Source organism: Panthera pardus, unplaced genomic scaffold, assembly GCF_024362965.1.
Source record: "Panthera pardus isolate Hobbes unplaced genomic scaffold, ASM2436296v1 HiC_scaffold_10, whole genome shotgun sequence".
Taxonomy (NCBI): domain Eukaryota; kingdom Metazoa; phylum Chordata; class Mammalia; order Carnivora; family Felidae; genus Panthera; species Panthera pardus.
Window position 1 is genome coordinate 103,299,964 of NW_026526655.1, and position 12,363 is coordinate 103,312,326.

Sequence of the window (12,363 nt, forward strand, 5' to 3'; positions counted from 1 at the left end):
AATATCAGTTCCTGGCGCTTAGTAAAGGCAGGCTTTACTCCTTGCAAGGAGCTTGGGTGGGGGTGGGGGGGATCTGGATGAGTTAAAGACCCATGGGATGGGAGCCCCATCATGCCTTATTTGGATGCCGCCAGAGGCTGCCCTTTCCCTCGGGTAGTGGGGAGCTGGGTGGGGTGGATCCTCCCACAGGGTGAGCCCTGGGTGACCAGCAGGTGCCTTCCCAGCCACCCTCTCTTGGCTGTCCCTAGAGGCCGTGTGTGCCTCATCTCGGCATTCAGGGCTTCTGCGACTATCAGCTCCTCTTTGGGGTAGAGAAGGTGAGAGATGTTTAGGTGAAGCAGGTGGTGTCTCCCGGGGTTCCTCAGCTTTCCTTTTTAAAGGGAAGGAAGGAACGAGAAGGAAAAGCAGGAAAGGGATGTACTATTTGGTGAACATCTTAAAGCAAGTTTATAGGTATCAGAAGCTTTGGCTTCAAGGAACAGCAAACTCAATTTACTGTAGCTTAAACAAATGGAGGTTTATTTTTCTAACATATTAAGAATTCTGGACATGGGTGGTTGCTGGTCTTGGCTAACTGCTGGTGATGCCAACAAAGACTGGTCTGTTTCCAGCTTTCTACACATCACCCTTAGCATGTAAAAACCTACTCATCTCCTCAAGGTGGCAATATGGCTGCCTCAGCTCCATCAGGAAAGTAGGTCTCCCACGAGCTCCCTGCTGATGTCTCATTGGCCAGAAGTGGGTAACGTGGCCAGTCCTGGAACAAGATGGCGGGAATGCAAATTCCTGAATGCACTGCCCCAGCCTCCAACAGGAGCAGGTGAGTGTGGGCGGGCTGCGTGGGTCAAAGGGACCGTGTCCAACCATCTAATCAGTTGCCTGCCAGAGGAGATGGTTCTACTCACATCCCAGTCGTACCGCGGCAAGCCGGTGCCCAGGGCAGTGAAATGCTTACTCAATAAGCACTTTGACTGATTTCCTTTGACATTCTGGGCCAGCAATCAAAGATGCAGAGATAAAAGCCACTCCTTTGCCTTTCAGAGACAGAAGGAGAATCGTAATAGTAATAATAACAGTATAATAGCTAAAATTCACTGAATATGTACCAAGTGCCAAGTGCTTGCGGGGTACTTTCTAGACTTTATCCATTCTCTTGCTCACTCCAACCTCAAGCAACAGGCATGATTCTACCCGTTACGGAGGAAACTGAGGCCCAGTGAGGCCCACAACGCAGGCTCATGTTACACACAGTAGTGGATATAAGAGCCCAGGGATGAACCAGGCTCTAGGGACAGCCATGAGAAGAGGGTCCTGCACTCCTTGGGGAGGCCTGGGAAAGTTTCTGGAGGTGGGGAGGTGTATGTAGGGTCTGGAGACACCAGCTGGAATTTCACAGTCAGACAAGGTGGGGAAGATGTCCCAGACGAGGTAAGACATGTGTGAGGACACATGAGAAGTGACATTAGGAAGATCTATGGCACCCCTAGGGTCTGTCCACCCACACTTGCCCAGAAATTGCTTTCTTTAAAAGAAGCGTTGAAAATAAAATTATACTTCTAAAATTAGTCAGTGACATGAACGGTCAAAGAAATGCAATTCATTTATAAAATTGTCAAAGATGAAAAGGAAACACCTTAATACTTGACACTGGTGTCGGGGCAGCGAAACAGGTGATGTTTGCACACAGCTGGTGGGACGGTGAATTGGTGTGTAAGCCTTTAGAAAAGCAACTTGAAAAATATTCTTTAGAATGTGCTGATCTTTTGGCTTGCTGTTTAGAAATACATCCTAAAGAAATGATAAATAAAAGTAGACAGATACCTGTGCAAGAGAGATAATTGATTGCAATACAATTTTGTGTTTTCTCCCTTGAAGTTTCCCTGTCAGTGTCCCAGGTTTGTAGCCAGACCCCTCCTGACTCCCTAGTCCCAGGGGCATTTGTAGGACCCAACCTTGGGTCCTACAAAGCTGCTTGAAGGGAACATTTTTTCCCTGTTTTTTGTTTGTTGATTTTGGTTGTTTTGTTTTTGTGAAAAAGAAAGATCAAGAGAGAAAACATGCAGGCTGTCCCAGTAAAACAGTTCCTTCCAGTAAAGGGGAGGAGTTGAAAGAAAGAAGGGGGGAAGGTTCCTAACACCTGCAAAGGGGCCTTGAGTCCCAGAGGTGGGACCTCAAACCCCCCCCCCCCACTCACCCACCGCATAGCCACACCCCAGGACATGGCTGTGATTTCCCAAAGCTCACTGTCCAAGAAGACTGGAGTGATAGCCGTGGGCCAGGGTCCTGAGCTTCCAGCCTGACGTACAGTAGCAGCCACTGGATATCAAAGAGCATGCCCTCTGGGAGGATGAGTAGCTACAGACCCCAGGACCTTTGCACGGCCCTAGCAGACAGCAAGATCTCAAAATGACTGAGGTTGATTTTCCTTGATCAGGCCTCAGGTGGAATTTAAATAAAACTGAATGTGACATTCTCACCTATCTACATTCATGAGAAAAAAATGTTTTTAAAGGTAATTGAGTATAAAGTTATTATCTTGTTTTGATTTTTTAAACCATTAGTTAAATATTTTCCATAGAGAGATACCAAAGTCCCCTGCCCTACGTTCCCTGACCTCCAGGCACATACCTTTACTATTGCACCAACCTTGCTGGGAGGGTCATTATCTATATTTAGTGCCTCACTCTCCTTCGAGGTTCTCAGGTCCTGGAGACTCATCAAAACATTGTCTTATTTACCTCCATGTCCCCAGTCTTTGCACAACGCCTGGCAGACACCCAGGGAATGAACGGGTATATGAATGAATGAATGAATGAATGAATGAACGGATGAACGAATGAATGAACAGGTGTCTGGTATCTGGGTTAAAGGGCCTGGTGAGGCCCATCTCTGTTGTCCCCACACAGATGCTCCCGGGCAGCTCTAAGGGCTGTGCACTCAGCCACAGAGTTAACTGCAAGGACAAAGTCGGGGAGTGTAAACAGCCCTCCTCCAGGCCAGGGCCGACTGGCAGCATCCCGGGCAGCTTGCACAATCTTGTGGGCTGCTGTGATTCTCATTTTTGGGGCATGGAGTCATCTCTGCCATGGGCCTCTCCCTCCTTGCCCTGGATTGTCTCTTGGCAACACAAAAGGAACTGTGTGTCTGTTGTCGGCGGGAAGAAGTTCAGACCCCCGATCCCTCCAAGGAGCTGGTCCTGATGAACCAGATCTGCCCAAGGACCCCAGGAGGCTGGAGCTGAAAGGGAGCTCGAAGGTCACCCAGACCGACCTCTTCGTTTTACAGATAAAGGACCTGAGACCTTAAGAGGTGGGGACACTGAGCTCACTGCACTTGTGGCAGAGCTTGGCACGGAGCTGAGTGTCCTGGGATGGCAGCTGGTTTCAGAACCAGCCAAACAGGGCTGTAAATTCCTGCCCAGCCACTGTCCAGCCGTGTGAACCTGGATCAGGGATGTGTCCTTCCTGAGTCCCCATTTCCCTGTCTCCCCGGAGCGGCACGCAAGGTTGTTGTGGAGACCTGTCGCAATGCTGTCTTAGAGCCCCTAGCACCGTGCCTGGCTCAGACCGGGGCCTTCTGTCTCCTGCCTCCTCCCACCCTTTCTTTCCTAACTTCTCCCGCCCACATTCCTCACCATTCCTCCGCTTCCCTCTGAGCCCTCCACTACAGGGCAATTTGCTCCCCAAATTGCATGCTGTGATCGCCCCTAGATTCATTACTGTCTGCCTACTTTCTCTCTTGCTTTTTCTGTTCTCACACACCTCTTGGTCTTGCCACATTCATTCATATTTTCCTTCCTCTCTCCCTTCCTGCAAACTTTCCCAGGCCTCTGCTATGCGCCAGGCACCTGCTGGGCAGAGAGGCTCATGGCCTCCTCCTGCCCTTTCAGAGCTCATCTACTGCTCAAGAGGGGCTGCGTGAGCAAGGACGAGACAGGGCGATGCTGTGTGTCCACAAAATCCCGTATCCTAACTCTGGTTTCTGGAACACCGCGGCCGATAGAAGACTGACCCCTTAAAGAGGGCTGTGTCCTAACCCCCAAATCTATGAATCTTACCTTACGTGACAGAAGGAGCTTTGCAGATGTGGCTAAGTGCAGGATTTTTTTTTTTTTAATGTTTATTTATTTGAGAGAGAGAGAGAGAGTACGTGTGCACACGCACGCGTGTGAGCGGGGGAGGGGCAGAGAGAGAGGGAGACAGAGGATCCAAAGCAGGCTCGGCACTGAGAGCAGAGAGCTGGACGCGGGGCTCAAACTCACGAACGGTGAGATCATGACCTGAGCAGAAGTCGGACGCTCAGCCGCCCAGGTGCCCCCTGTTAAGTACAGGATTTTGAGATGGGGACACTGTCCTAGATTATCCATGTGGACATAAGGGTCCTTACGAGAGGGAGGAAGAAGGCCAGAGAGGAGAGATGCTATCTTGCTTGCTCTGAAAATGGAGGAGAGAGGCCAGGAGCCAAGGAGCACAGGTGCCCCTGGGGCCCTCAAAAAGAACCAGTCCCACGAACACCTTGATTTTAGCCCTGGAGAGCCATTTTGGGCTTCTGACTTCCAGAACTGTAACAGCATGAACGTGTGCTGGTTTAAGCCACTAGGTGTGTGGTCATTTGTTCCCACAGCGGTAGCAAACGTAGAAGACCGTGGTTCTCTGTCCTCTTGCAGTGAGGTGGCCCGTGTGACTAACTCCGGCCAGTGCAGTGTGAATGCAGGTGACACATCTTCCTCTGGCCTGAGGCCTCTGTCTTCCTCTGCCACAGCCAACGAAGACACTGCAGCTGGTGGTGGAAGGTACAAAACGGTGATCAGCTGCTGGCGGCCTGGGTCCCTGAGTGACTGAGTGGAGCACAGCCCCCACCCGGCCCCCACCAACCATCCGAACCTCTTAGGATTTGGGTATTTTTCGTGACAGCAACATAACCTAGCCTTTTCTTCCTGCGGGAGTGCTAATGAGGCTCTTGCCTCACGGTGGTGACGACTGAGCCTTGAGAAGACAGATCGGCCCTTAAGAGTGTGAGCAAAGGCCTGGAGGGATTGGACTTTATTTGGCTGGCCCAGGGTGCATTGTGGGAGCGGAGGCTGGCTGCAAAGGTTGGGGGAAAACGGAGAGCAGGGGCGCTGGCGGGACTCTGGCCGTTCTGTCTCCCTCCACTGGGTTCCAGCAGGTTTGGACTCGTTTCCTAGCGTGTACTGCTCGGTGCGCATCTAGTGTGCCTGCAGGGCTCATGCGGACACATGTGCGTGTGTGGCCGAGAGGCTTCTCTGGGCACAGGCACACGTGCGACCGTAGGCGTGTGCATGTGTGGGTTTACCTCTGGTATAGCTGCAGCTCTGGGGTGGGCGGGGTGGGGGTTGGGGGCTGGTCTGGGACAAACGAAGGTGTCAGGGGCGGGTGGGTTTCTGGTGCGGAGGAACAGAGTCCAGAGGGTGCGGTGAGGAGAGCGGTGTGTGAGGGTGTATCAGGGTGAACAGAGAGACTTCTCGAATCATCGGTGAAGGAGAAGCTCTGGGATACACCGGTAGCTCGTGAGGTGAGTCCCAACACGTAGCGCCCGCCCTTAGAGCCCTACGTGCAGTGATTCACTGACCTGTGCCCTCTGCAGGGGCGAGTGATTGCTGTATGAGCCTGGCTCGCTCTCGTGGGGCCAGCGTGAGCCAGAGAACACCCTATCACGTCAGTCCCACCGCGGGCCAGGTTTGCATGATGTTTATTGCTCAAATTACTCACTGTGTTGTTACCTGAAATACATTTAATTCCTATTAATAACGAGCACTGTAGGGCATAGATTTCATCATTAGCGTTAAATTACTTTATTGCAGTTTACAAAGCAGCTGCCTGTGATGTGTGACGCATCAGCCCAAGTCGGAGCCTACACACACAGGCCGCTCGCATGTGTGTGGACAGTGCACAGTGCGGGTGTGTAGTTGTAGGCAACGTGTTTTCGCGCACGCTTTCAGCCGCACGTGAAGATAACCTTGTGTTTGCTCCGCCCATCTGTGGGCTGCCCTAGACCTGAGACTGGGGCGTGCTTTCCGAAGTCTACTCTAGGCCCGGGGGCACAGCTGAGGGCTTTTGAGGCTCTTGTCTCAATAAAACCCAGGGCCCCCCATGGGTAGGTGCTCCCATATGAAGAGACAGAGGCTCACGGAAGCCCAGAGGACCTGCCCGAGGCGCATGCTGGGGCCGCACTTAGAATCCAGCCAGGCCGGCTCCAAAGCTTGGGCTTTTGCTCTTACATGCCACCTTGCACGTTCCTCAAGCACTCAAGTTTCCCCAGTCAGGAGTCTGGCTCCTTCTCCCGCTCCCTGCCAACCTCACGGGCCCCTTTAAGATCAAGGGACATGATGTTTCTCCGCTGAGAGGCTATAGGTGGATCGCTCATTCTTTTTTCTTTTCTTTTGTAATAACGTTTGTATCTTTCATTAATGGCTGTAAGAGTCTCCCCTCCGTTTGCTCCCCGTGCCGACCCCATCGGTGCGGGGTTAGTAAGGAATGATGTCAGAGCCCGAGTGGGTGAGCGGTCAGGGGGCTCAATGGAACCGCTGTTGTCCCGCCCACCCGGCACACACACACACACACACACACGCACGCACACACACACACACACACACACACACACAGGCCGCTTTTGCAAAAACAATTCCCTATTTGGCAAAGGGCAGTGTTTGCCCTGGGATAGGACCTTGCAGCCCTGAGCGAGGCCTTGTTTATTCTGGCATAAACCACGGGGATGTCCAAGCCCATCAAGTTTGTTGAACTTCCTGGATTTCTTATCATGCAGCCTGCCCCGCCAGGGAACAGGTGAAATGCTGATTTGTGCCCAAGAGACCAAGAGAGGATATTAAGAAAGTCCACAAAAGCCACTTCTGCCCCCAAGGGACAAGCAGCCCCGGGCAGGGCTGCTGAGGGCTGGCAGGGGCCAGGGAGAGGGAGCCGGGCAGATCCTTAGCCTTCCTTCTCCTTAACCTGGCCTGAGCCTGCGTCTCCCACTCGTGACTCCCCACTCCTGAATTCTCTGCTCGGCTCTGCTGAGGCTGGTCTCCCCACTTTCTCTGGACATATTGTACCTTCTCCAGGCTGCACACCTTTGCCTGGGCCATGCCTGCCACGTGGGATTTCCTCTCTACCCTGCCTCCAGTTGAAACCCTGCTTGGTGGGTAGAGTAAAAGAATGGCTGAATCATTCTGAGGGTGGAACTGGGTAAGTGAAAGACTGTATCCCACACTACCCTACAGTGCACATTTCCCTTCCCCTAGGAAGGGAAATCCCTGACTCTCAGGGGCTTATCAGGGTGTTTGCCTGGGGGGGGGGGGGTGCCTAAATGAACCCTCAGGTAGCCCTACTGAGACACTGGGGAACTTGTCTCTGCCCCCTCAGGAAGTCACACAACATGACAATGGGGTAGGGGTCAGGGGTGATGGAGCGGGTATAAGGGGAGGGGCCTCCAGACTCAGGAGTGGCCAACCAAGGTCAGATCCTGTCTCCCAGCCTTCTAGCTCCAGGACCTTAGGAGGTGGCTCCAGGCTTCCTGCACCTGCATAGAATGAGTATAATGGCAACTCCTTCCTTGGGAGGTGTAACTACAGTGATAGATGAAGCACCTTGGACACAATAAGTGTATTTTATCAGTCCCTTATGTCACTGTAGGAGGATCGCAGACACATGGTTGACCTTTGACAGCCTTTGTGACTTCATTGCACTATTCACTGACTGCCTCCTGCGAGGCTCCTGATTTCACAAGGAACCTACGGGTTGCTATCATCCCCTGCAGATGAGGGGACTCTGCCAGTTGAGGCTGTGGCCCAAGGACACCCAGCATATAGGTGGCAGAGCAAGGGTTAATGCAAGCTGGCTGGACTCAAAATGTGCTCCTTCTCCTCTGTGACCTCTGCCCCAGCCCCTCACGCTGACCAGTGGCCCTGGAGCTTGTCTGGCCCTTCTGTGTCTGGGGGCCAAGGCAGGAGAGGCAGCTGCCAATCAATGTGCCGTGAGCTCAGGGAAGGCCTGGGGTCCCCTTGTCAGACCCCCTCGCTTGCCACATGCCCTAAATTCCATCATTACTTATGGTGCTGTGATTCCTATACTGTGTGGGCAAGACCCCTGATGTGACTGTCTGCCTTTGGTGGCAGGACCCAGCCATTGAGGACCCGCCAGCAAATGGCACCTGGGGAAGGGATCCCAAGCCAGGGACGTTCTGATGGGGGCAACAGCTTCAGGCTGGGTCCTAGAGTGGCCACCCTGGGAACCAGACCTTGTCATCAAAGGAAGGAAAGGCTTTACAAAGGCGAGCGGAGAGAAGGGGGGAATGGTGTTGAGTTCCCACTGTGTGCAGACACATGGCCTTTATGTATGCTGCCTCACTCAGCTCTCTCAGCAGCCTTGTTGGGCCCCCATTTTACAGAAGAGGAACCATAGCACAGAGAAGTTAAGTGATTTGCCCAGGACCACAGAGGCGGGGTTCAGTGCAAGCCTGTGACAACTTTCTAATTTTGCCACGGCATAGTTTGCTTGACTGGGGCTGTGGGTGTGGAGGGAAGGGGTCTTTGTCTTCAGGTGGGCTGGCTGGCCTAGGTGGGAGAGGTTTGCAGGGAGGAACCGTTGGCCCATGAGTCAGGGGTCCGGTCCTGGCAGCTCCTACCGCCCACCTGGGATGGCCAGCAGCCTGGGGGTGCTTCAGCGCGGTTAGTCATTCCAGGTGGGCGGCAGGCAGGCACCCATCGGGAGGTGTCTTCCGCCCCCCACGCTTCAGATGAGCAAACAACAGAAACACTGCGTCTGGCCTCAGCCCTCAGCTCGGTGGCCCAGGTACATTCCTCACTTCCTTCCCGGGACCTCCGTGGGAGGGGGCACTGGCTCCTGCCCACGCTGTGGGTCATAGCGGGGTGCAGGGGGGCGTCACCGAATCACTCCCATCCCCTCACTGAACCCCATAGGGACCCGAGGTGGGCCGGGACAGCAGGTTAAGCTTGGGCTGCCTCCACCGGAAATACGCATTAAGTGAAAATAAAGTTCTTCGGCCCCGCTTTCCAAGTACATTCCGGTCTTTAGAGAAAACCGAGATAAAACAGGAAAGGTACAGCAATGAGAACCCATGTACCCAGAGGCAACCACTGGGTTTCATCCCCGCCCTTCCTACACGTGGATTGGATGGGTCGTAGCTGCTGTCTTCCTCACCTTTACTGGGTTCTGAACACCCTACCCCCCGACCCCGGGCTTCCCTGAATCATTGGTTTCCCTGGTCTAGCCTTGGAAGGGAGGCAGCGTCACTTCATTTTATAGATGTACAACCTGAAGCTTCAAGAGGTTGACAAACCCAGGCTCACGCCTAGTGAGAAAGAGGCAGAGAAGAAGGATTCTGACTGCAGGGTCCGGGTTTTTGCTTCGTGCCCTATACACTGCTGTGATGCCGTGACTTCTCCCTAAAGTCTCGTCCGGTTTGTCCCCCCCCACCCAGACGAGAAGGTCATGCAAACACCAGGTGTAATGTCTGCATGGGATTCACACTGCACATATATAACCCTCTCCTGCTGCTGGCCACTTTAGTCTTTCTCATTTTTGACCATTACAAGCACACTGCCAGGAACTGCTCCGGGTTATGGCTGTTTCCTTGGGCGGTGCTTTCACTGTGGAATTGTGAGGCCAGACGGTGGGGACACTTGGATGAGCTCCTAGGAAGCATCGCCCCATGAGGGTGCCTGATTTCACCCCCCTGAGCATACCAGCAGACCCACTGGGCAGAGATGGGACGGCTGCTTCAGAGACTCTGCAAGGTCCGGTGTGGAGCCCCACGCTGGCTGTGGAGCCTTCTTCCAAGGGGGGGCCCAGTGTGGTGCCCTCTGCCACACCCCTGGCCTGTTTAAAGGTGATAAAGCTGAGTCTCAGAGAGGCAAAGTCACTTACCCAAGGTCACACAGCTTGGGCCAAAACCCACGAGACCCATCTCACGCAGGGTTTGCAAAGCACCAGCCACTAATTCTTCGGGAGTTCTAGTTAACTCTCCCCACTGATCCAGGGTCCATAAGTGCCAGCTTACATCCTGAAGCATCTCTGGGACATCCTCCCGGAGGCTGGGAGTTGGCTCAGTCCTCACCTCCCGCTGGCCTCCCTCAGCAGGGAGCAATAAACTGTATTTCAGACTCTGCTTGCTTCTGCCCATCTCCTCTTGCCTGGACTGGTACCGTAGCCTCTCTACCACTCGTTTCACCCGAGCCCACTCGTGCCCTTTTCTCCAGTGAGCAGTCAGAATGGTCTTTTCAGGACCCAACTCCCGCCATGTGGCTCCCCTGCTCTGGCCTCCAAGGGATTCCCGGCTGGGTATGGGTAACTCACCTGGAAGCCTGCTGGGATGAATTTGATTCAGGGCCTGCCCCATGCCAGGCACAGTGCCAGGCACTATGGGAACAGCGAATCAGACCCGGAACTTAGGAGGCCTACCTCCTCTGCCCCCTGCCCCTCTCCCCAGCCTTGTCTCATCCCTTCTTGGGTGCCCGCTGGGCTCCAGGCCTTGGCCTCCATTCTGTCACGCGGGCAGGCCGAGACTTCACCTAGAACACTCTTGCCCTTGCCGCACCACCCCCCCCCCCCCCCGCCAACCAACTTCAGGCTGCCTCCCTTCGTCTGCAGAGACCCTCCCCACAAGCAGACAGACAGAGTCTGTCTCACTTGGTCCATTGCCTTCATAAGCAACCCCCGCCCCCACCCCTCCCCTCCCCCCCCCCGCTTTCGAGATTATGGGAAAGAGGGGTTGGGGAGTGAATTTACAGCCACCACGATCATGTTTCTGTGTGCATGATCAATCTTTTCACATTCATTAAAAAAAAAAAAAGATGCCAACAAAGACGTCACACTGCATGAGAAGTTATGGGATATTGGCCACATGGCAACTTACGACATGTTAATTTCCATGGCTCTCCCCTACCTGGCTGGAAACCCTTCCGGATCTCCTTCCTCACGATTTCAATGAGACCCTTACCAATTACTTGGTGAGCTGAGAGTCCCCTTTTCCTCCTGTGTTTGGTCTTCCGTGAATCGGGCTCGCTGATTCTGGTAGTCCCAGAGACACGGCCTGGAGAAATCTCCCGGTAGAACACTGTGGCCGGGGCCTGGCCCTCTGCAGGTGGGGTGGAAAGCTGTTCATCACATCCCTTTGTCCGCTGGCCCTTTGCTGGTCGCCAGGCTTTGCAATGGCTGCCTTCTGCGCGCCCCTGCCCCCTTCCGATTCACACATGGGGGAGTTAAGAGGCCCGACTCCTCTTTCTGTCCCCAACGGCTTTCAGGCTTTCACGAGGCATTGGCGCAAAGAGCTCTTCAGTTGGGCCCCGTTCCCTTTATTGAAATTCCCACCCTCTGCTCTCTTCCCTTCGTTGGTGTCTTCAACAGGGAAGTTCAGAAAAGCCAGGCTGCAGTTAAGCTACGTGAGCTGAAACGTGGTGCGGCAGGAACACGAGTCGGGAGGATCACCACCGACACCTGCTGGTCTGCAAACTGCCAGGCCTGCCAGGCTCTGGGAGGGGGCATGGGATCCCTCAGGAGTGAGGGAAATCAGCCTGATGCCAGCAAAACAGGTTTTACTGGGCCAAAAACCATGAATTCCAAAATAATGACGTTATCAAAGAGACGGGGCGAGTGGGAGCACGTGCCAGACCTTAAGTGCCCACCATGTGCCAGCCCCTGTGCCGGGCACTGTGAGGGCCAGACACGGTGTCTGAGTGCAGGAGACTTGCGGGCCGGAGGGTCTGACTCAAGCTGGGGCCTGGACGCACACTTGTCACCTTTCCGCTGCTGAGCCGAGTAGCACAGGACATGACCCATAGAAGGCCCTTCTTCCCAGCCCCGGCTGAGACTGGGGGTACCTCCTTTTGGACGAGACTGACTTCTCTTGGTGAGTTCATCTCTGTTCTTGCCAAAGGCAGAAGAAACTCCATGCTTGGCCCGTAGGAAGCAGGCCGGCCTGAGACCTGTGTGGCCTGGGGCCCCCTCATTCTGCACCCAGGGGCTGGGTGTTATTCACCCACATCCCAGGGTGCAGGCCGTGGGGTAACCCAGAAGAAGGGAGGGGAAACTGTACAGAAGCTGGATCTTCCGCGGTGACCCCAAGCCAGGCCAGAATCCGAGGTAGGGCAGCGAGGCACTGGAAGGAAGCTCAGCGCAGGGGGGTGAGGGCAGGGGAGCTGGTCAGCTCGTGGGCCCACAGGCAGGAGTGGGCCCGTTCCCTGCGCAGCATTTGGTGAGAGAGAAATGCATGTGGAGCCAGGTCCCCCAGGACAAGTGACTTGCTTCAGGGAAAAGGTGTATATCGGGGTGTGTGTGTGTGTGTGTGTGCTGAAAGTGCTGGATCACTAAAAGTTGCACACTTTAGAGC

The 12,363-nt window shown here is 54.2% G+C and overlaps 1 long non-coding RNA gene across 1 annotated transcript; it reads right to left on the reverse strand.

Moving 5' to 3' along the window:
* Positions 1 to 4,128: 4,128 nt before the first annotated feature.
* Positions 4,129 to 11,448, reverse strand: LOC109278774 (uncharacterized). The gene is made up of 3 exons (XR_002085831.2): positions 10,975 to 11,448; positions 5,590 to 5,740; positions 4,129 to 4,779 (listed from the first exon to the last, which is right to left on the reverse strand). It is a non-coding gene; the product is annotated as an uncharacterized LOC109278774 (long non-coding RNA).
* Positions 11,449 to 12,363: the final 915 nt, after the last annotated feature.